Source organism: Lepidochelys olivacea (genome assembly GCF_965140295.1).
Source record: "Lepidochelys olivacea isolate rLepOli2 genome assembly, chromosome: 9".
In the NCBI taxonomy this organism is placed as follows: domain Eukaryota; kingdom Metazoa; phylum Chordata; order Testudines; family Cheloniidae; genus Lepidochelys; species Lepidochelys olivacea.
The window spans coordinates 53,167,372-53,191,347 of NC_140419.1; the positions used below are offsets into that span (position 1 = coordinate 53,167,372).

Genomic DNA, 23,976 nt, shown 5'->3' on the forward strand with positions numbered 1-23,976 from the left:
TAGGAACTTTGTGAGAGAGGCAGGGATAGAATCCAGTTCTCCATAGTGTTATTCAAATTCCTTAACCTTTCCCTTCAGTCCCATGCCTCATTCTCTACACACCTTCCAACTTCTGCTGCAAATGAGACAGGGCCTACAGACAAAACCCTTCTTCACTGCACAACCCTGATTCATTCCCAGAGCAGTGCCATCCTGTGCACTGACTGAGACAGGGGTCCTGTGGAAAAAATAGCATGCAATCCTGTAAGACCATATCATAATTTACCTCATCCTGTGTGTATGCATTAAGATTGTGCAATCACCCTTCATATAGTCATTTCCTAACTTCCGAGTGTTTGACTTTGCAACCTTACTGTGCTTTTAATGTACTTTTTTTGCATGCAATGTCTTCTATTTTTTTCAGTTTGCTTTTTTAAAAATCTAAGTTCCATCATGTGGAACCATATTGACTCCCACTTGGGTCATCAGCAGGGTTCAGACATTTAGATCCACAGCACAGATGTCTGCTACTTGATCTAACAGAGTAGCTGATAGCACTAGTAGGTTGTCATCCTCTGGGTGAGCCAGCCAGTAGAGGGAGAGGAGGCACACATTTTACTAGTGAATTTCACAGCTATTTCCTGACAGTGGAAGAACGGTGAGACTCAGAAACCTCAGTTTCTATTTAATATTCTGAGGAGAGTTTTTGTTTTAATGGTTAGACTCTTCAGTCCCATGCCTCCTTTCTGCCCCTGGCCCCTCCATCCTGTCCTTGTTCTCTAGTCCCAATCTCCCTCCAACCCATTGGCTCAAACCAGTCTCAGCCCCCCCATCCCCTCAGCTCAGTGCCAGTCCCCACCTTTCCCCAGCTCTACATCCAAGTCCGCCCCTACCCTCCCAGCTCTTCATCCTCATCTCAATCCCCTTACCCCAGCTCAATATCCCAATTTCCCCTGCCCCAGACTCCCCATCCCAGTCCCCATCCCAGTCTGTCCTGCTTCCTCAGCTTCTGAACCTAGTCCTGCAATGGGCCTCCTCAACTTCACATCCCAATCTCCGGCCTATCCCTGGATTTTATATCCCAGTCCCACCCCCTCATCCCAGTCTCCTCCCTACTCCTTCAGCTTCTAGCTCTAATTTCCCCCATCACCATGCCAGGCTCCTCAGCCATCTACTTTCCATTCAGGCAACTTCCTCCTTTTCCTCTAGCTGCCCGAGTGCCAGCATGGAGAGCATTGGGAGCACAGAAGAGAATCTCTGCTCAGTTTCTGGGCTCTCGGCTGCTCAGTGGAGTAATTGCAGGGAAAGTCCTGCTCAGCGCCTCTACCCCTAGCTCGGCACACACTCAGCCCAGCTGGCACATAGAACCCTTGAGGGGATGGATCATGCTCCATGCAGACAGCATCAAAGACTTTAGCTGCCAAATTCTAACAACTGTCAACTAACTATGTGTAAACTGAGATTTTTCAGAGGACCGTGATTTGGGCAGATCTTCACAGTGATGACAAAAGACATCCTTGGCACCTGGGTGATCCAGCTGCCACATTTCAAGTCCCTGCTCCAAAGCATGGAGCTAGAAATGCTCATCAAAACAGTGGTTAAAAAAAGACTTGAACATGGGTAAAAAAGTTTTTTCTCTAACCTAATCCTGAGAAATGGCTGAACCATTTTTGCTGCGATTTAGCCCCAAAAAATTCACCCAGCATGGAAACTTTCAGCCCAAACAGTTACAGTTTGACAGTGGGATAAGCAAATTAAAACAGGGTCCTGTGATGGAAAGTATCAGCCTCTCTTAACTCTAGGTGCTAGCACCTGTGCCACCTATAGTCATAGCTCGTCAACAAGAGGCACCAAAAGAATTTTAATTAGAGGGTTACTTCCTGGCACAGAATCTGGGGAGTCATCTGGATTCTCTTCCCCCAGGAACCGGGACTGGATGGAGTCACAAGAGGTCTTCTTGCCCACCCTGTTGGAAAAGGCAGCCCGAAGGGGAGCTAAGGCATCTCACTGGGTGAGAGGAAGAGGAGCATTGTAGGTCAGAGGGCCTGTGCAGCAGAGTACATGGGGATTGGGATCATAGGCTCTGATCTCGTCCCACCCCACATTTCAGTGAAGAACTTGTTTCTATTCTAGACAGAAGTTCGTTTCTGAGGAGAGGTGCCGCTCCCTGTGTTACTTTTCAGGAATGCAGCTTTCTTTTCAAACCACTTAACTCCTTGGCACAAGCAACCCTAGGCTGCATTGTTGTCCTGAAAGCCACATGCACTGAAAATCCTCAAGCGTGCTCCCCACCAAACATTCTTCTGGAAGGACACACATCAAATGGGCATGGCAAAAGAAACATCCGTCTATATGCAGTGAGCCAGACCCCACCGAACCTCCCTCCTTTTTCGATTGTTTTGTGCTGCTCGGGAATGGCAAAGCAGCTGGAGAGCCTCCAGGTATGGAGTGTGTGTGGGGTGGAGGAGACTTCAGATGGAATAATGACACTTTCGACAGCTCTTTGTCAACCACTGCTGTCCCCGCCTTCCCATTGAGGGGTTTTATTAATTGCAGGCTGGGGACTAAAGGGCACTGCCAGAGCAGCATGCGCTCCAGCAATTTCTAGCCAGAATAACTTAGAGCTCTCCCCTTGAGGCTGCCCTAAATTACAGAAGGGGCCAAACCAGCCCAAGGATCAGGGGGGTTGAAAGATGGCTTAGAGCTACTGTCCCCCTCCTCCCTTGGCTCTTGCACCATGCTCAGCTCAGCCAGATCCAAGCATCTGGCCCAATACATCTAGCAGCTCATATAGCCAGAGGTACATAACGAGTAGCTGAAAAGATAGAGTCAGCTCCTCTCCTAAGTCCTTCAGATACAGTTACTGCCAGATCTCCAACATCCTGCTACATGCTTGCTCTTTATAGAAGCCATCATCCTGGCACAGCAGAGAGCAGATGGCTGTAATGACGTGGCTGAGAGAAGCTGTCAGCTCCCAGCTTCCTGCCTCACATGATTTTAAGCCTACCACCTGGGGATCACAAGCAATTCTACATGCATGTAGAAGGCTATTGTCAATACCATGCTCCATGACTGCCATAAGCCAGCTTGTATGGAACAAGCATTGTGTAGTGCCTAAAGGTTACACCACATTCTGGCCTTGGCACTATTATGAGGAGGAGCCAGGAGTCGAGGCAATAATTTTTACCTTGCTTGACCAGAGTTTAATTCGGACTCATTGAAATTATCTCAACCTAGTCTCAATGGAAACCACAACATCTGCTAGAGTGCTCAAGGGACGGGCGAGAAATCAGACCAGAGTGTATTGAGGGAAGCCTAAATAGCCCCTGGACTCTGCCTGACTCCAGTCAGCACAAACGCTTTTCTGTGTCCTAGCATGTATTCTGTTCACCACAAGGGAAATAGCCACAGGTTATCCAAACCATTGAGAGGTGCTCTGATCCAGGGACTGACAAAGACCCCAGCACATATAAGGCAAACATAAGACACTGGCAGCGAAGCTATGGTCTGACAGGGACTGAAGGGCTTAGAGGTAACTGAGGCTAACGCCTGAAAGGGAGAGGCACTCTTGGGCACTCGCAGCTTCCAGGCTGGTTTAAGCTGCTCTCAGAAGCTCAGAGGAAAGGCTACCTACTCTTGCTTGTGTCACTGCTTAAGAAGGCTGGAACCCAGAAGGCTCAGGATGCATCTGTTGCTACCATTTCACTATTAACGCCTAGGCCATTGGTTCCTGTTAGGGAAGCCAGCGCATAAAGGGAAACCAAATTGGAGCAAGTAGCTGGGAAGAACCAAGGAAGCTAGGTAGCCCCTACATATAAGGTATAGAACAGGCAAGGAAGGTGCACTTAGCCAGCTAACGGTTGTCACTGTAGGAGAGCACCACCCAAAAGTGAGAAACAGACATGAGTGGGGATAGACACAAACCGCGGGCCTGGCAATAGGCAGCATATCCATGTGGCCCTGGCTTCATCTGAGGGAAGAGACTGCTGAGATGAGAAGCTGGGGCTGGAGCATCTGGTCTCACCGCTGGCAGAGAGCAACCATCCAGAAATAGGGAGCAGCTCTGCAATCAGTAGGTCAGGTTTAAACATGCTAAGAAGGAAGTTGGATACATGTCTCATTCAAATGTGTCCTCCAAGCCCCCAATGGGTGACAACGAGGAGGTTGTGCCCACATGGGTGGGTGGCAAAGCTGAGAGCAGGAATTATTCTGCAGAGGCTTTGTTATCGGAGCACAACAGCTGCCCTCTTGGCCTATACACCAGGAATTGAACCAGGGAGCTTCAGAGCTAAAAGCACAAACTAACCAGGCAAGCTTCTCTAGTAAGGGCCATAACAAACCCATAGGTTTGGCGGTTTGTAACACACTCACTAGTGGATTACAGTAGCACTAATACAAAGAGCTGTGGGTGCCCAGGAAACTAAAACTCTTCTCTAGAATTTGCTCATAATATCTTTGATTGAGTCCCTGGAAAAGCCAGTCTCTCACAGGCACCCAAGAGACGTGTCCTGGGGAGAGAGCACATACAGCAGGCTCTGAACTGCTCCCACATCCATAAAGAGGAATGAAAGTACAGCCAGTCAGAAGACAGCAGCTTTAACTTCCTGGCACTCATATAATCTTCCTAGCTCATGTTACGTTCATGTGTCCTTGGCTCGTCTTTGTACAGTTGAAAAAACACAGTAATGGGACCCAGTTAATTGAGGCAGCAGCATTAGCAGGGCAAAAAGCAGGGAAACAATTATTTCCCATTACATTTAATTGGTGACCTGTGGCTTTAACGGGACAATCCTACTTGCGCAATCTGTTTTATTGAGATGCTTTTCAGCTTTGATGGGCCTGTCAATCACAATTGGAGGGGTTACATTGCCCATGAAATGCTACAAAGTGCTCATGGGCTGCTTTACAAGATGGCCACCAGGAGCAATGAGCTCTCCCTTGCTGAGCATGTTAAAGTGCATGTTTGCTGCTCCCTAGACATCTGCTATTATTACTTAATCCACTGCTGCTAATTATGTTGAGTTCTCAAAAAGATGAACTACTCAAATTAGCCACAATAAAGAAAGATATTAGCAGTGATGACTGAATGCTAATCCAAACCTGGACTGGAAACATGATGGGTAATGAAAGCAAGGGAAGTCTGTTGTTAATTATTATTTATCCACTTCAGTACTGCTGATTTATATCACATCTTGTCCTGTGTTTGTTCAGCACCTAGTACCATTACGACCTCGTTCATGTTTGCGGCTCCTACTGGGACACCACAATATAGACAACAAATAACAAAAATGCGGTTTTGGTAGCAAACACAGTCATCTGGTCTGATGCTGAAGCAAAGAGCAGAGTTGGCTTCCCAACGTTGCTGTAAAAGATGCGAACTCACCGATAGCTGGCTGTCATTAGGGAAATTGTAAGGGTAGTTCTAAGAGCAGAGTCTTACAGTTTAGACAGGAGTAGAGATGCAGATCCAAAGGTATTTAGGCACCAAAACCCCAGACAGACAGCTAGGTGTGCAGACTCTGGGTGGGGCTGGGGATGAGGGGTTTGGGAGGGGGCTCTAGGCTGGGACCAAGGGGTTTGGAGGGCAGGAGAAGAATCATGGCTGGGGCAGAGGGTTGGTGCCTGGGAGGGGGCCAGGGGTGCAGGCTCCGGGCGATGCTTACCTCAAGCAGCTTCCAGAAGCAGGGGCATGTTCCCCCTCCGGCTCTGCGCACTGCCCTGTCTGCAGGCGTCGCCCCCGCAACTCCCATTGGCTGTGGTTCCCAGCCAGTGGGAGCTGCGGAGGTAGCGCTTGGGGCAGGGGGAGCGTGTGGAGCCCCCTGGCTGCCCCTACATGTAAAAGCCAGAGTGGGGACATGCTGGCTGCTTCCCGGGAGCCATGTGGTGTGGAGGCTAGCAGGGAGCCTGCCTGTCCCTCTGCGTGGTGCCATCAACCAGACAGTCAATGGCTGACTGGAGCTGCCAAGATCCCTTTTTTACTGGTGTTCTGGTTGAAAACCAGACACCTGGTCACTCTAGCTGAACCTTGTAGGCACCCTCACTCACTCAGTACCTAAGTTTTCAGATAAAAGCTCACTCAGTGACTGTAGGCCCCAGTATTAATTAATAGAATAGTTAATGGAACAGGACTGAACCCAGATCTCCCACTTCCCAGATGGGTGCCCCAACCGTTGGACTGCAGAGTCATATTTTCCTCACTTCCCTTCAATGAGAACTTTAAATTATTTATCAACAGTCATTGGGCCAGAATGTGAGAATGACTGTAGACCAGTGGTTGGGGCACCCATGTAAGAGACTCAGGGTCCTATCCCCCTGCACCAGTCACTTGCTCATGATTTAACCTGCAGGAAAGATTGAGGGACCCCTCACAGAATATCTCACAGCTCAGTGGTTGGAGCACTCAGATAGGCTTTGAATAGGGGTTGCTTTTCCTCCCACTCTAGCAGGGAGGGGAGACTTGAACCCAGGTCTCCCATGCCCCAGCAGGGTGCTCTAACCACTGGGGTAAGAGTTATAAGATGAGCAGTAGGGGGTGACACCACTACCTTCTCCTCCCACCATTGTGTGTGGTGCGAGGCAGGCGCCTAACCCATTCCCACAAGGAATGGGTGAAGTGCCTAAGAGGGCTCCACAAGGGGGAGGACAAGCCCCCTCTCCCCAACAGAGTAAAATTCAGTCCCACAGCTGGTAGTGCTGCTGCTGCGGCTTCAGAGGCAATGTGGTGTCAAGCTGGCAGGTCTCCTCCCCCGCCCATATGAGAATGGCAGCAGGAGGGGAGCTCTCTGCCCATGGGGTGAGGGAGGGAGGCCAAGGAGCTGGCTCTGGGGTTCCGGGAGGGGAAGGAGGCCTGGGGAAAGGCATTGCCACTGCCAGACCTTTAGTACTGTGCAGCCGGGGGTGAGCACACACGCCCCTCCCCAGCACCTGAACTCCATCACCATCTTTTAGAAACACTAGCGGGGCCCCAGGGTGGGCTGGGGCCATGCTGGCTCAGGCCCAGGCATCTGGCTGGAGCAAAGGCCCAACCTGGCCACCACAGGGCATTAGCGCAGCGGGGGGGGAGGATGATACAGAAAAGTACTAACCCCACCTAGCAATTCAACTGCGTGGCTCAGGATCAAATCTGCCCAACCCTGGCCCCTGCCCCTACCTGACTCCAGCCACTCAACCCTTCCCCTCTTAGTGTGTCTACCTCAATCTCCTCTTCCCAAACCCTTCAGTCCCACTCCACCCACCCAGATCCCCAGCCCCTAAACTCCACCTCTCATGCCCCCCACAGCCTCCATGTCAGTGGTGCTCCGTAATAGAATGCCTAAGTCCCTTTGCAGATCACATCCAGAGTGATCTGTTGCCAGTGTGTGCTGCCATACTGTATTACTGCTGTTTACACAAGGATATTTTTAATAAGACAGACTTTTCAAATTATGGTTACCCAGACAAAGGATATATGCTTCAATAGGACTCCAATTCTTTACTGCTCGGAACAGTTAGAGAAAAGCCTGTACACCATCAGCCAGGAAGGATTCATTTGAAACAAACAACTTTTAGAAGCTGATAGAAATGCTAGAATGCCTTCGGGATATGACTGGCCAGTGAGACCACATGTGCGGCAGTCAGCACATCCCTCAGCCCGCACCGCTTCCCGCAGCCCCCATTGGCCTGGAACTGCAAACCACGGACAGTGGGAGCCGTGATTGGCCAAACCTGTGGATGCTGCAAGTAAACAAACTTTCCCAGCCCGCCAACGGTTTTCCATGACAAGCCATGTGCCAAAGGCTGCCGATCCCTGGAATAGTCTGTAGCTGCCACCAAACATAATTCCTAAATAGTTAGTGCTGCAAAATCTCTCACTCTGCCCTGTGTCCCTTAGGTAACGTAACAACAGCTTCCTAATCCTACCCCATTTCCCCAATATTTTTCACTAAACAACATATTGTAACTTGTTATACCTTACAATGTTTGAACTCCACACAAAGCTTTTCCCTTTCTTTATCAAAGCCCTTACATAACCATACAAAGTGATGAGTTGTTTCTTCCACCTTAGCAAGCATATATAGTCCATCTTTGTGCCTATTTAATCAAAAGACTTTCATTTATGCCACAACAGACAATTAATACCCTAAACAAAACCACTTCATTTTTCCTATCCAAGCCCTGAAGTATGTCATTATCCTCAACTCTAGCAGCCCCTTTCTAGTACAACCTTCCTAGCTCTATAATCACCAGCCAGCCCCACCCCAGCTGGGCTTCAGTATCAATTAAGCCTGCCTTTCACTGTCTATCAGGTGCTGCCAGGTTTGTTAATTGGCTTCTCAGTCCCACATTAACCCCTTCAGAGTCTGTGTGGGGTACCGCAGCAAAGCTAAGGACTCATCAGCACGGCACCTCCTCTGGTCATCCTGGGAATTAGCTCAACTCCAGCTCCAGAGCACCCTCTGCTGGCCAATGTCTCGCCTGCCTTAGGTCCCGTGTCCCTCCAGACCCCAGTGCCCCTTTCCTCATGGTTCTGCTGCCAGCAGTACCCCTTACTCTGGGTTTCTCCTGCCAGGGGAACCCCCAACCCTCTATACGCACCTTGCCTCAGTGGCTACTACCAGTCATCATCTAGCCCCCATTCACTGGGGCAGATTGTAGTCTGTAATGGCCACTCATCATTGGCAAGGAGGTTGGACCAGCTGCCTCTGCCTAACCCTGGGCTGCACCACCCAGCCCTAGTACCCTCATAGGCCTTTATCAAGGCCTCAGCCTGGGGAGTTGCTAGGCTGGAGCTCCCCAGCTCCTCTTGCCTTTCCCCAGCACTGCTCTGTCCAGGTACCCTATTCCCAGGCAGCTAGGTCCTTCTCTCTCCACCACTAGAGAGAGACTGACCCAGCTCCTCCCTGAGCCCTTATAACAGGGCCAGATGTGACCTGACTGGGGCAATCAGCCTAGCCTTTCTCAACCCGAGCGGGGTAACTGCACCACGACAAGTACACTCCCCGTCACAGCTGTCAAAACAGCATAAAGCAGCTGGAACTTACTAGTTCACCTGGCGCATATACTCTATAGCATTTAGCTAAAATCTATCTGTACTTCATTCAGTATGGGCCTGACGCTCCTCTCACTTAGATGGTTTTATACTGGTGTAACTGCACAGGCTTCAATGGAGTTAGCCTTTATCTACCCCAGTTTGAGAGGAGAATCAGGCCCAGTGTGTGAGAGATGAACCCCACATCACTTTTAGCTTTTTTCTCTAGTACTGTTGTAGCAGAATGAGTGGAACTGGAGAAAGCTGGTCAGTTTTCAGGGGGGACCTTTTTTGGTGTGACATCAGGGGTTCAGGAATGGAAGCCAGGGTGCGGCTGCTACATCATAAACCTTAGAGTCTCAGCATGTAATGCTGGCCTCTCAGCATGCTTAGCAAAGATCTCTTCCCCACAAAGCAGGCTGCCACATTGCGCTATGCTAGTGAAACAGCCATACCCTTTACTTTGTGAATCTGTCATGCATGCTAAAAGGCCAGTGAGCCACATGTCTTATTTCTCAGGTAGGGAAGCAGTTCGCCAGACATGCAGCAGCTGGGAAACTGACACTGCTTGCTGATCCTGTGTCTGGGCCTGACTAGCACATGCTAAGAAAAGAGAAGAAGGAGACACCTCCCCTTGGTTGCTCACTGCAGGCTAGTTGAGAGGGAAGTTCATTTTGCTTCTGACCCCAAGGAGTGCTGCCAACCATGCTGAGGGAGTCCTCCAAAGACCACAATGACAGAGGGCATTGGGCAGGAAGAGAAGCCAGCCTTCCTCTCCCAAAGAGTTATTAGCCGCAAGCCAGAACCAGAAGGGAGAGAAGAGAGCCAGACAGCCTAGGCCTGGCGCAAGAGGAGGGAAGGTTGCTCCAGAACTCCACTGTCCAAGCAGAGAGGTTTGCTGGCAGCCTTCTCCATTAGGCCTCCCTTTTGTGGGAAGCCAAGGGAAGGGAAGGGTTTAAGCAACCTAAGGGCCTGCTCCAGTCCAGAGAGTGATCTGCCTGCCTTGGGTGTGACATCACTATTGTGAGTACTGTCTGCTACATGTCGGTAGCTAGAAAAGGGCTCAGGGTGCATTAAGACCCCACTGGTGTGTGCATAGACAGAGGAAGTCTCACTCAAAGGGTGTGTCAGCACTAGACCTTACACAAGCAGGTAAGGCCTGTAACACTCCTTGATGATTCAGTGTAAACCTGCCTTTCTTTCCGTCATCCCCACAGAGCTCCACTGTGGCCTGGACCACCGAAACTCTGGGGCTGCACCCCTTACTCTTCTCTGCTGCTCCTTGGATTCTGAGTGCACTGCATTCAGGGGTGAAAGTAACACAGAGGACTTATTGGTACGGGGGCCAGCTCTGGCCCCCGGAAGGGGCGGGCCTCAGGAAGGGGGCAGGGCTGGGGGTCAGTGTCCCCCAGCCAGCCCATCCGTGCTGCCTGGCCTGTGCCGCCTGGGGCTCCAGTGGTGATTTAAAGGGCCTGGGGCACTAGCTGCTGCTGCGGTAGCGGCAGTGGTGGCCGGAGCCCTGGTCCCTTTTAAATCGCTGGCCCCAGGACAGCCACTCCTTTTGCCCCCTCTACCTCCCCGTCAACTGCGTATGGGCTGGTACCAGTGGCCACTTTTTACTGGTATGCCGTAATGGCTTACTTTCACCCCGACTGCATTGCAACATCATTTCATTCCTGGTTCCTGTCTATACTTCTGTTAAGTTTGCCCTTTTCTTTACCTTAATAATGTGTTTTTCCTTCTTAAACTTCTTGGTCCTTGATTTTTCTGCAGTATAGAAATGGTTAATATAACAGGGGGCTGTGCATTCATTCATTCAGCCCCCCATGGGTGGAGGCACCACATGTTCAGAAGACCAGCAACAAAAGGCTGAAACCTGCCATTGACCCGCAGAGCACCAAGCACATGAGGTTCATTCATCCAAAGCTTTTGAGTCACTTTGCAGGGAGGATCAAAAGGACTTTACCAATTTTACTGCTGGGGTGGCACAGAAGGAAGCTAGCAGGGATGGCACGTGTTAAGAACAAACTGGAATCTGCGTAGGTATCCTAATTACAGTGCTGATATCTCTGGCGATTTTACCAGGAATCTTGCAAGATTTGGTGCTGCTGGAATCCAGTTATTACCTGAGACTGTCAGCTTTTACAGTATTTTTAAAAAAATGTCTAACCATCCTGCTTGAAGAGAATCTTAAACCATTCTACATGCCCCAACAGCAGAACAAAAATAAAAAGAACCCAGCATTTCTTATTTGTTAAACCTCATTGTTTGTAAGCCAATCTCATGATTTTTCGATGCTTGGACTAGCAACACTGCAGAGGCTTCAACTGTCTTTAAACATCTTGTGACTCATCCAAATCAGATTCTTTGACTTAACTTTCCATACTTAGGTTGTGGCTTCCCCTCCATCGAAGTGGGAAATGATGTGTAAAGACTGGTTGCATTAGGCAGCAGAGAGGAACATTTCAGATGATGAAAATAATGCCGAGCTGCAAAAAATGAACACTGATTTAATGTTGGTTGTTCATTCCAGGTGAACATTAATAAAGGAAATGGCATTTCATGACCATCTGTCCCACACACAGAGGATTCTGCTGGCCATCTTCTGCTTCCCTCTGCTGCCCTTCTACCTCTGTGCTCTCTGTGAGTAGCAGATCCACTTGACCATACACGCCTTCTGTATTTCACCCTCCTCTATGGGCAATCACTGCCAGAATGCTAATAAAGAGCTCTAAAAAAGGGGGTGGTAATTTTATTAATGCTGTGACTAGGTGGGAAGAGGTTGCTCAGAGATGAGACCCATCTTGAGGTAAATTGGGCCAAACAAGTGAAATATGCATCTTTAAAGATAGAACCTGTCACTCACACATTTGTGTCTTGGCAAACTGAGAGCTCTAAAAACAACCAGTGACACTGGAAGTCTCCTCAACCCCCAGTCAGCCAATGGATATTTTTGAATATGGGTAAAGGAAATTCATGGTAAGAATAACAGCATATCTATGGATTTGTGACAGCTCTGATATCCCTATAGGCTATGCAAGGAGTCATGAGAAACAAGAGGAAGGAAACCCCGCTGAACTTGGTAAGTGAATACCAGGACCTCCTTCTGCTGTAGATTAGGCAATGTGAACACACAAAAATGGAATCTCACCTAAAGCATTATGGGGAGGTTTGGGGTGGAGGAAACTACTTTCACCTTCTGCCTCTTGACTTTCTGGGGCTCTTGAAAAAAACTGACCCATCTTGAGTGGAAATGACAAACTCAGAATGAAAGGAACAGCTGTTACTACTCTGAATGGAGCGATAAAAAAATAACAAATGCTATGCTCCCAGGCTTGGTAGCCTCAGGCACCTGATAAATAACACTAAATATAGCTGGCATGGAAAACTTCAAAAAAACCCATTTGATTCAGCAGCAGTTTTAGGGTTTGCCAAAATGTTGACAATGTAGCAATATAAACGTTATATAATTATTGTCCTGTATTTCTGAATGTTATGTCCCCTCCTCTTCCCTTTTACGTATCCTGGTAAAAATAAATATTGATTAAATTGCAATACAAACAGAGCTGCTTCTGAAACATAAGGCCCAATCCTACTCGCACTGACGTCAAAAGCAAAACTCCCATTGGCTTGAGTGATGTGGGAGTCAACCAAGTTTTCTCTTGCCTTGAAAAACATAACTATGTTTGCAAAAAGAAAAGGAGTACTTGTGGCACCTTAGAGACTAACCAATTTATTTGAGCATAAGCTTTCGTGAGCTACAGCTCACTTCATTGGATGCATCCTTTTCTTTTTGCGAATACAGACTAACACGGCTGCTACTCTGATAACTATGGTTGGTTGGATTAGCACAATGGTGGGTAACCTGCGGCATGTGGCTTGACACGGTAATCTGCTGGTGGGCTGCTGGCATTCCTGGCCAATGGGAGCTGCGGGAAGCAGTGGCCAGCATATTCCTGCAGCCTGTGCCGCTTCCCACAGCTCCCATTGGCTGGGAACAGTGAACCATGGCCACTGGGAGCTGCGGGCAGCCGTGCCTTCAGAAGGTCAATGTAAATAAACTGTCTTGCAGCCTGCCAGCAGATTACCCTGTCGGGCCGTGGGGGGGGCCGCAGGTTGCCCACCACCACTTAGCAGGTGCAAAGTGCTGCTGAGCAGGGAAGGAGTTAAAATAGGTGTGTTTAAGCATGACAAGACAGTCTATTATAATCAGTGTGATCTCTAGTCATCAGCAATGCCCAAGAAAACCAAGTTGAGGGCCTTGTGTGAGAGTTGCGCGCTAAGGTGAGACTGGAAAAGAATCACTCTGTCCCAGGGAGAGGATCAGGGATGGAAAGTAAAGCAGAAAAAAACATTCTTTGGATAACAATCCAAACACTGTTCTTTTTCCCTGGTGCTCAGGAGCTCGCAGGAACAGAGCCCAATCACATTTCCAGTAGGCGATGCTGACTGTTTCAATGACACAGCAGACTCTGCCACAGAGATGAGAGGGGCGAATGGAAATTCTCCAGCTGAGAACAATGATGGTGAAAATAGAGAAGTGACAATTAATTACTTGGACTGCTCACGACATGTCCTGAGGGCTCGCTAACCTTTCCTGGGTTGCTTTAAGCCTTTATGCCCAGCCCAGAACTCATCCTCATATTCTGGCATTGAATACACTTCCCCGTCCTATCAGAACCACATCTTTCTCATGCAGACGTGCAGTGTTATACCAGTCAGCACTCGGGGGCTTAAAACCATGAGGCCGAGACAGCAGAAGGCAGAGTGTAATGTGACAGTGATCATCTGCTTTAGGAGTGACATCAATAACAGTTGCTCATGTTTCCAACAGCTCACGTGGAGGCAGGAAAGACAGTTGAAACACAGAAACACTCCAGCTTCACAGGTGAGACTTTTGTATCCTGAATCGGAGACTCTCTCATGCATTTTACTGTCCTGGGTCCCCAGGCCCCTGAGCAGAGGGGTATATTTCTGCATTGTAGAAGTATTGTTCACTGTGATGCAACAGTATCCTGCTGGTCTGTGAGAAGTTGGAGATGCCCACCTGTCATCCCCATGGCAACCAAGGGATGCACATTCCAGGCAAGCTCTGGATGGAATTTAACAGCTTGCTGAGTTCATTCTAGAGATGGAAGTCTATGTGGCTGCACATTAATTGGCTGTTCAGAGCTGAAATCTGAATCAAGATGTCTGATTACTCTGATTCACGGGCTGTAAGTCTGTAGGTGGAATTAGCACCAAAAGAGTGAGTGGTTGCTCTGACACGTTGGCTGCTGAACCAGCTGACTGGGTGTTCCAATGTGGTAACAACATGTCTGAGAATATGCACAGGTTTGGTTGGAGCAAAATGCTTCAGAGTTTTGGACTAAGCCCATGAACCTTGACAAACACCACTGATGTAGGAAGAGTTAGATACACCATGTTTGGCAGGTAGGGATTGTTTGGTTATCTGTTGGTATTTTGAGTACACCAGCAGTGTTCCACATGAGGGAAGCGGAGATGTTGGAAGGAATTGATGATGCTACAGGTTCTGATGATGATGTTCTGGTCTGAAGTGAAACCTGAGAGTATCATGCTATTAGTCTATGAGAGGTTCTGACTGGCACTAGAAAAGAATTTTAAATGTAATAAGGAAAAATGCTGTCAAGGCTAATTCCCCACTCTGGCACTTTGAGTGCAGAAGGTGGGGGCCTGCGAGGATTCTAAAAATGAATACCAGCCACTCCAGGCTTGCATTAAACTCCCAAAGTTACAGCTTTTCTCTGACCTTGGATTGGTAGATGCTGCCACCACTCAAGTGCAGAACCCCTTTGAGAGCCCAGGAAGGCGCAATTGAGAATTCCTTCCTGTGCGGTACCCTCAAGCCCTTTCACCCGCCTCCGGGGAAGAGCTGAGAAAGAAAAAAAAAAAGGAAATCAGCTGTTGCCACCAGCTAATTAAACAACATGTGCACAAACCTCTTAGGACACAAAAATCCAATTCTGTTCTTAAAGAAGGTAAATTTTATTAATAAAAAAAAGAAAGAAAATACATCTGGAAACTTAGGATATTGCTAGATTTTAAAAGAGCAACTACAAGGATTAAGCACCAAGAATAGCTTTCTTGAGGTTCAGCTTAAAGGTTACAAGCAAAACAAAAGCACCTGGGTTAGCACAGATGAATCCACAAGCCATAACGAAATAAAAGGGATAAACCTAATTGCGTCTTCCTAGACATTTCCTGATCTACTTACATGTCTGGGGTTTTAAATGAGTAGTTTCTAGGTATGATACTGATGATTTTTTCATGCCTGGCCCAAGCTTCTTACAGCATAGCTGCTGCCCTGTCTGCCTCTCCTCGGGAGAACAACAACAGACAGACAAAAGGGAAGTCTTATTTCAATTTTAAAAAGTTCTAGTCGTCCCATTGGCTCTTTTGGCCAGGTGCCCACTCCCTTCCTTTTACCTATGCACAGCAATGAGACTTTTTAACCCTTTACAGGTAGAGCAATTAGAAAACAGCTACTAAGAGAGATTTTATAGTCACTGGCTGGCTGGGTGTCCATAAAAGGGAGCTACCCACCTCCCTTCATTTACCACAAATGCCATTTAGCAAAATTAAAAGGCTCAGATGCTTGGGGCAGGATTGTGCCTTTAGGTCCTGGCCTGCAGTGGGACAGTGCAGAGCCGGACTACCCATAAGAAGAGCTCAGGGAGGGATTCCCCTTCAGGAGGCTCTTATTTCCCCAGCTCCCTGGCACCAACAGGACTTCAAGGGCTGTGCTTTGGGATGATGCGGCCTGTTTCCTCCTTCTCACCCTGTGTGCCCTTCCAGCCACAGGGGTCTGTGTGTGTGTGGAGGCAGGCAGTAAATACCGTGCTGCCGTTCTGCCTCTCATGGATAAATATCCCTTTCTGCTCCCTTTGGAATAAATACCATCCCACCTTTCTGCCCCCTTGGGTGATGTGTGAGCCAACAACATTTTCTCTTGCCTTGAAAAACATAACTGTGTTTGGTTGGATTAGCAGGTGCAAAGTGCTGCTGAGCAGGGAAGGAGTTAAAAATATGTGTTGTGTTCAAGCATCACAAATCAGTTATAAGAACGTAAGAATAGCCCTTCTGGGTCAGACCAAAGGTCCATCTAGCTCAGTATCCTGTCTTCTGACAGTGGCCAGTACCAGGTGCCCCAGAGGGAATGAACAAAACAGGTAATCATCAAGTGATCCATCCCCTGTCGCTCATTCCCAGCTTTTGGCAAACAGAGGCTAGGGACACCATTCCTGCCCGTCCTGGCTAATAGCCATTGATGGACTTATCCTCCATGAATTTATCTAGTACTTTTTTTAACTCTGTTATGGTCTTGGCCTTCACAACATCCTCCAGCAAGGAGTTCCACAGGTTGACTGTGCCCTGTGTGAAGAAATACATCCTTTTATTTCTTTTAAATCTGCTGCCTATTAATTTCATTTGGTGACCCCTAGTTCTTGTGTTATAAGAAGTAGTAAACAACACTTCCTTATCTCCTTTCTCTACACCAGTCATGATTTAATAGACCTCAATCATATCTCCCCTTAGCCGTCTCTTTTCCAAACTGAAAAGTCCCAGTCTTATTAATCTCTCCACATACAGAAGCCATTCCATACCCCTAAACTTTTGATGCCCTTTTCTGAACCTTTTCCAATTCAAATATATCTTTTTTGTGATGGGGCGACCACATCTGCACACAGTATTCAAGATGTGGGTGTACATGGATTTATATAGAGGCATCATGATATTTTCTGTCCTATTATCTATCCCTTTCTTAAATATTCCCAGCATTCTGTTCATTTTTTTGACTGCCGCTGCACATTGAGTGGTTTCTTTCAGAGAACTATCCACAATGACTCCAAGATCTCTTTCTTGAGTGGTTACAGCTAATTTAGACCCCCATAATTTTATATGTATAGTTGGGATTATGCTTTCCACTGTGCATTACTTTGCATTTATCAACATTGAATTTCATCTGCCATTTTGTTGCCCAGTCACCCAGTTTTGTGAGATCCTTTTGTAGCTCTTCACAGTCTGCCTAGGACGTAACTATCTTTAGTAATTTTTTATCATCTGCAAATTTTGCCAAGTCACTGTTTACCCCTTTTTCCAGATCATTTATGAATATGTTGAATAGGACTAGTGCCTGAACAGACCCCTGGGGGACACCACTATTTACCTCTCTCCATTCTGAAAACTGACCATTTATACTTACCCTTTGTTTCCTATCTTTTAACCAGTTACCAGTCCATGAGAGCATCTTCCCTCTTATCCCATGGCAGTTTACTTTGCGTAAGAGCCTTTGGTGAGGGAACTGGGAGAAGAGGTAAATACGCTGGAGGATAGGGATAGGATACAGAGGGACCTAGACAAATTAGAGGATTGGGCCAAAAGAAATCTGATGAGGTTCAACAAGGACAAGTGCAGAGTCCTGCACTTAGGATGGAAGAGTCCAATGCACCACTATAGACTAGGGACCGAATGGCTCGGAAGCAGTTCTGCACAAAAGGACCTAGGGTTACAGTGGACAAGAAGCTGGATATGAGTCAACAGTGTGCCCTTGTTGCCAAGAAGGCCAATGGCATTTTGGGATGTATAAGTAGGGACATTGCCAGCAGATCGAGGGACGTGATCATTCCTCCCTATTCGACACTGGTGAGGCCTCATCTGGAGTACTGTGTCCAGTTTTGGGCCCCACACTAGAAGAAGGATGTGGAAAAATTGGAAAGAGTCCAGCGGAGGGCAACAAAAATGATTAGGGGACTGGAACACATGAGTTATGAGGAGAGGCTGAGGGAACTGGGGATGTTTAGTCTACGGAAGAGAAGAATGAGGGGGGATTTGATAGCTGCTTTCAACTACCTGAAAGGGGGTTCCAAAGAGGATGGCTCTAGACTGTTCTCAGTGGTAGCAGATGACAGAACGAGGAGTAATGGTCTCAAGTTGCAGTGGGGGAGATTTAGGTTGGATATTAGGAAAGACTTTTTCACTGGGAGGGTGGTGAAACACTGGAATGCGTTACCTAGGGAGGTGGTGGAATCTCCTTCCTTTGAAGTTTTTAAGGTCAGGCTTGACAAAGCCCTGGCTGGGATGATTTAATTGGGGATCGGTCCTGCTTTGAGCAGGGGGTTGAACTAAATGACCTCCTGAGGTCCCTTCCAACCCTGATATTCTATGATCTTGTCAAAGGCTTTCTGAAAATCTAAGTACACTATATCCACTGGATCCCTTGGTCCACATGCTTGTTGACCCCCTCAAAGAATTCTAGTAGATTGGTGAGGCATGATTTCCCTTTTACTAAAACCATGTTGACTCTTCTTCAACAAATTATGTTCATCTATATGTCTGACAATATTGTTCTTTATTATAGTTTCAACCAGTTTGCCCAGTACTGAAGTCAAGCTTACAGGCCTGTAATTTCCGGGATCACCTCTGGAGCCCTTTTTAAAAATCAGCGTCACATTAGCTATCCTCCAGTCATCTGGTACAGAAGCTGACTTAAATGATAGGTTACAGACTACAGTTAGTAGTTCTGCAATTTCACATTTATAATCAGTGTGATCTGTAATAGGTATGATCTCTAGCATCAGTAATGCCCAAGAAAACCAAGTTGAGGACCCTGTGGGTGATGTGTGTCCCTGGGGACACTTGGAGTGTGCAGTCCTTGCGTGCTTGAATACCAATTTGTACCAAAAGTGGTGTCTCATTTCCACCTGAATTAGGTCATCAAGCTTTCCATGGTGTCCTGAAACCTCATTCTCACCTGGGAGATAGTAGATTTTATATACTAAAGTTTAAAGGATTGCAAGATCGTACCTGGGCAGGACTTAGACATATAGGAATTCATCTAGACCAGTGGTGGGCAACCTGCGGCATGTGGGCCGCACGTGGCCTGTCAGGGTGTTCCGCTGGTGGGCCGCAAGACAGTTTGTTTACATTGACCTTCCACAGGCATGGCCGCCCACAACTTCCAGTGGCCACAGTTCACTGTTCGCGGCCAGTGGGAACCATGGGAAGCAGTGGCCAGCATATCCCTGCAGCCTGCACTGCTTCCTGCAGTTCCCATTGGCTGGGAACAGTGAACCATGGCCACTGGGAGCTGCGGGCAGCTGTGCCTTCAGACAGTCAATGTAAACAAACTGCCTCGCAGCACACCAGTGGATCACCCTGACGGGCTGAAGCTTGCCCATGACTGATCTAGAACCTGTAACCTTTCAGGGTTCAGTACATGGTGACTGCCATTTCCACTCATCTCTCAAAGAGACCATGCTGTGCATTGCCACAAGCTATGGGTTAGTGAGGGTGACAATACCTGAGAGTTCCCTCTACTAGAGCTAATGAGGCACTGACAACATGCCTCAGGAAAATCTCCATTTTGGAGATCCACAGGGCTGCGTCCTGGAGTTCTGTTCACACACCACTGCTCTCTCAGCTTGGCATCCAGATCTTATGTTTGCCCTGGGAGAACGTTTAGTTGGAACTGCTCAACCCACATTCCTGGGTTTATATTTCTTGCTGTACTCCAGTAAGTGGGAGCTACGCAAAGAGCAGCTCAAAGAAGAAAGTCAGGTTCCTTACTGGTCACTAGTGCTTCCAGAATGTTACTTCTGCAGCTCATAAAGTGTGCTCAAAGAGCAGCCCATCCAATGGTCTGGGTGCTCTGGACCGACTTACAAAGATACCCTGAAATAAGCAGATCTGTCTTCACGCTACCCACCCTCCTCCTCAGATTTCTATTCTCACAGGAATCTTGGCTCAGTTCTACTAAACCCAAATTGACTCCACAAAGCCCTTTCATAACCTGAGCATTCAGTGCCATGGCGGAACACTCGGGCAATCCCAGCAGCCACTGGTCTTCCTGATGGTCTGGCCTGGGAAAGCACCTCTGACAAGTGCAAATGTCCAGAGGCAATGCTCTTAAAAAACGACAGTTGTTGGGGAGTAACCTTCCCTTCGTGTCCAAGCTGCATTGTAGGGATAAAGAAAAGGAGTACTTGTGGCACCTTAGAGACTAACCAATTTATTAGAGCATAAGCTTTCGTGAGCTACAGCTCACTTCATCAGATGCATATCGTGGAAACTGCAGCAGGCTTTATATATACACAGAGAATATGAACCAATACCTCCTCCCACCCCACTGTCCTGCTGGTAATAGCTTATCTAAAGTGATCATCAAGTTGGGCCATTTCCAGCACAAATCCAGGTTTTCTCACCCTCCACCCCCCCACACAAATTCACTCTCCTTCACCAGCAGGAGAGTGAATTTGTGTGGGGGGGTGGAGGGTGAGAAAACCTGGATTTGTGCTGGAAATGGCCCACCTGATGATCACTTTAGATAAGCTATTACCAGCAGGACAGTGGGGTGGGAGGAGGTATTGGTTCATATTCTCTGTGTATATATAAAGCCTGCTGCAGTTTCCACGATATGCATCTGATGAAGTGAGCTGTAGCTCACGAAAGCTTATGCTCTAATAAATTGGTTAGTCTCTAAGGTGCCACAAGTACTCCTTTTCTTTTTGCGAATACAGACTAACACGGCTGTTACTCTGAAACCTGAATTGTAGGGATAAGTTCCCTTCCCCAGTGATTATAAAGGACTAGTAACATAGGCCAATGAGACAAGAAAAGCTTTGCAGAGTGTCCTGAAGGTCAACAGATCCACTCTTTGGCACACAAGGGGGAAGAAAATCCAAATGCTGACAACCATTCATGGCAAATGTCCTGCCAACAGACCCCTCCCTCGCTTTTATAGAACGAGGTCTCGAGTTGCAGCCACCTGAGTATGAGCTCTGGAGAAAAGAGATCCCTCATGTGGGAACCGCTGTCCCTGTGCTAGTCATCCTGCACACTTAGTAACCAGCTGCTTCTGCACAAAGAGGAGAAATAACATCTATCATAAAGCAACAAAAATGGCAGGGGGTGGGTAGAATGGATGTGTTTTAAAAGAAAAATCATATGCCCCATATCCCAGCTCTTTGCCTCAGGAAGGTTCCTCTACTGATGCTGTACTTTGAATTCTCCCTTTGTCAAGACACACAGGATTTGCCCTAGCTGATCAGACAACACCACAGTGAAGTCAGTGAGTTAGGTGCCTTCATAACTTTAAGAATCTGAGCCCCTGTTACTAGCGATTTTCATTGCCCTTTTTTGGGCCTTCTCAGTCTTGACTGTATGTCCCTACAGGTGACAGCTGAGGGCATTACCAGCACTTTGTATAATGTCATGTTATGTTTGATTCAGGTAAAGTCTATGCCCATCGCTGTGTTTATTTGTGGTGTTTCGGCCATTTCATTTAGCTCAGTGTAAATGAACAATCCTCATTGTCTTTCTGCAACCTAAATATGGCCTGATCGCTTTTCACAATAATATCCCAGCCATCAATTAGATCCCTGGTTGCGTGGATACCAGGAAACTGAATACAGGAGTTTATAGTTCAGTGGCAAGTTCTGCTGCGTCTTAAATCATAAAGCACAGCTGCTGACACAGCAGAAGCTGCAAAATGAATGAAACATTTGACCAATCCATGGAGTGGTAGCTTATGAAAGGGGAATAAATTCAATGTGTTGCAATTCAGTTAGAGGGCGAAAGAAAGGACAAGCAGGCCAAAGGACTCCATTACAGTATCATAGAATCTCAGGGTTGGAAGGGACCGAGGTCATCTAGTCCAACCAACCCCCTGCTCAAAGCAAGACCAATCCCCAATTTTTGCCCCAAATGGCCCCCTCAAGGATTGAACTCACAACCCTGGGTTTAGCAGACCAATGCTCAAACCACTGAGCTATCCCTTCCTCATTGGAATGTCTAATGCAGTGGGAACACACTTGGAAGCTTTAACTGCCCAAAATCAGACAGCTACCACAATTTCAATGAGCTGCTGAATGCAGCAGCTAACAAGAGGGGAATTCAAGATCCAGAGCCTGGATTTCCAAACGTGAGTAGTGATTTCCAGTGCTGTGATTTTGGGGTCTGACTTTTCAGAGGGCAGGTACACAACAGCACTTTCTGAAAGTCAAGCCCCTCTAAGGTCTCTCACAGTGAGCCCCCAAAAACTGAGGGCTCAAAGTCATCAGGGTCAGATTTTAAAAAGTATTCAGATGCCTAAAGGTTCAGATAGGCACCTCGTGGGATTTTCAAAAACATGGCAGCACTGAATTCCCACTGATTTCAGTCTTTTATCAATGTCTCAGATCTGTGGCAGAATGGATCTTCCCACCATGCGTAATGCCAGTACCATCACATACTTGCTAGAGCCAGAAGTCTTGTAGAGGGCCCAGATTATTCTGCATTTTCTTCAAAAACACTGGTCTGTAGTTTTATTTTATATTTAGTGGGATTTAATAATATAATTCTCACTATGTATATATATTCTCTCTCTCTCTCTCTCTCTCTCTCTCACACTCAATGGTACAGTCTTACTTGTACCCTGGCCACTGATCCATCACCCTGAGACTTATTCTTACATTTTAAACCCTTGATCAACTTCAAAGAGTTGCTTTATTTTTAAATCAACCTGGCAGTAACCTCCTCCTCCCCCAAGATGTGAAAGTTCTGCCTCCAGATAACACCTGCCTGTGGCCCAGGATAAGGGGCTGGAATTAGTCCTGGGCCAGTGCCAGGTTTTTTATGCATAAAAGTGTCATGGCCTAAAGATCTCCCAACCCTACCGGACTAGAGACAGGCACTTTACACCAATGGGAAGAAGAAAAGATGTGGTTCTTAAATGAGTTAAATTGCTACATGCTCATACATTAGGAAGCCAGAAGGGACCGTTTTGATCTTCCAGTCTGCTCTCCTGCATAGCACAGGCCAGAGAACTTCACACAGGGATTACTACCTCAAGCCCATCTCTGGTGACTGAGCCAGAACATCTGTTTTAGATAGACAGCCCATCCTGATTTAAAGATTCCAGGTGATGAAGAGACCAACACATCTCTTGGTAAGTTCTTCCATTGAGCATGGGCTGCTGCCCCAGTGCTACATGGGGGAGTGCACATAAAAGCAAAGGGGATGGACAGGGAGGCACAAATGTGTTGAGCTGCCCGGATACACAAGAAAAGGCAAGCAACTCTGCCCTATATGACGGTCCAAAAATGAGTGGGGAGGGTTCCATGGAACTTTTCACTGGAAAGCCTGACAACCAACATTTTCTGTCTGAAAACGGAAACATTTGAATTTGACCATTTTGAAGGAATGCAGACACTTCCCACGAATATATTCATTTAGTCAAAAGCCCAAATTTTCTGTTGAAAATACATTTGGATGGAAACATTTCGAATATCCCTATTCAAGATGTCAGAGAGGAGCTGTAGTGATAATTCTGCCGGCTGATAGGAAGAGGTCAGTGACAATGGGAGACGACAACAGCCAGCTCAGGCGTATCAAAGTCACTGCTTGAAGGAATAAAAACTACCACTAACCTCGCCACGCGCAGAGCCAAAACCCCAGCTCTTCTCCCAGCCTTCCCCACAATAGAGTTCGCATTCCCACAGACTCATTCGTTAAAAAGAGAAAATCCTGAACCCCATTCTTCTGGAAAGGAAGGAATGGAGAGAGAGAACACTGTTGTTTTTCCAGAGACAGGAGGTGCTTACATATTACAGTGAGGAGGGCCTTCTCTGGATTTAGATAGATGGGTATAGAACTCCCCTTGGGATAGTGCAACTCCAGTGCCCACTTCTGAGGCTAGAGTCTGAATCTTACAATCTAGCCCTAAGAAGATGAGGGTCAGCAGCAACTGAAAAACAAAAAGCACCAGGACACCAGGTGGTGGAGGCTTTTAGGAAGGGTGCATGGGGTTTAACTTAAATTTGTATTGCAGGTTAGCTATCTCAATCAACTTAAACTATACTGAAAAAAGCAACTCCTAAACTAAAATGGGTGCCACACAGGGGTTTGCACCAGATTAACTAGATGGGTTTAAATCCATACCTTAGTTTAAATCAGTGCAACTTTCTAATGTAGACAAAGCCTTAATCTAGTAC

General features: G+C 47.3%; 1 protein-coding gene across 1 annotated transcript in view; it reads left to right on the plus strand.

The window, feature by feature from the left end:
• Positions 1–13,830: 13,830 nt before the first annotated feature.
• The window catches only part of KY (kyphoscoliosis peptidase), a 44,886-nt gene continuing 34,740 nt past the window's right edge, over positions 13,831–23,976 (plus strand). Inside the window, exon 1 of the mRNA XM_084639700.1 lies at positions 13,831–13,874. The gene's annotated coding sequence lies outside the window, so the exon portion shown is untranslated. The remainder of the gene's footprint in view (positions 13,875–23,976) is intronic.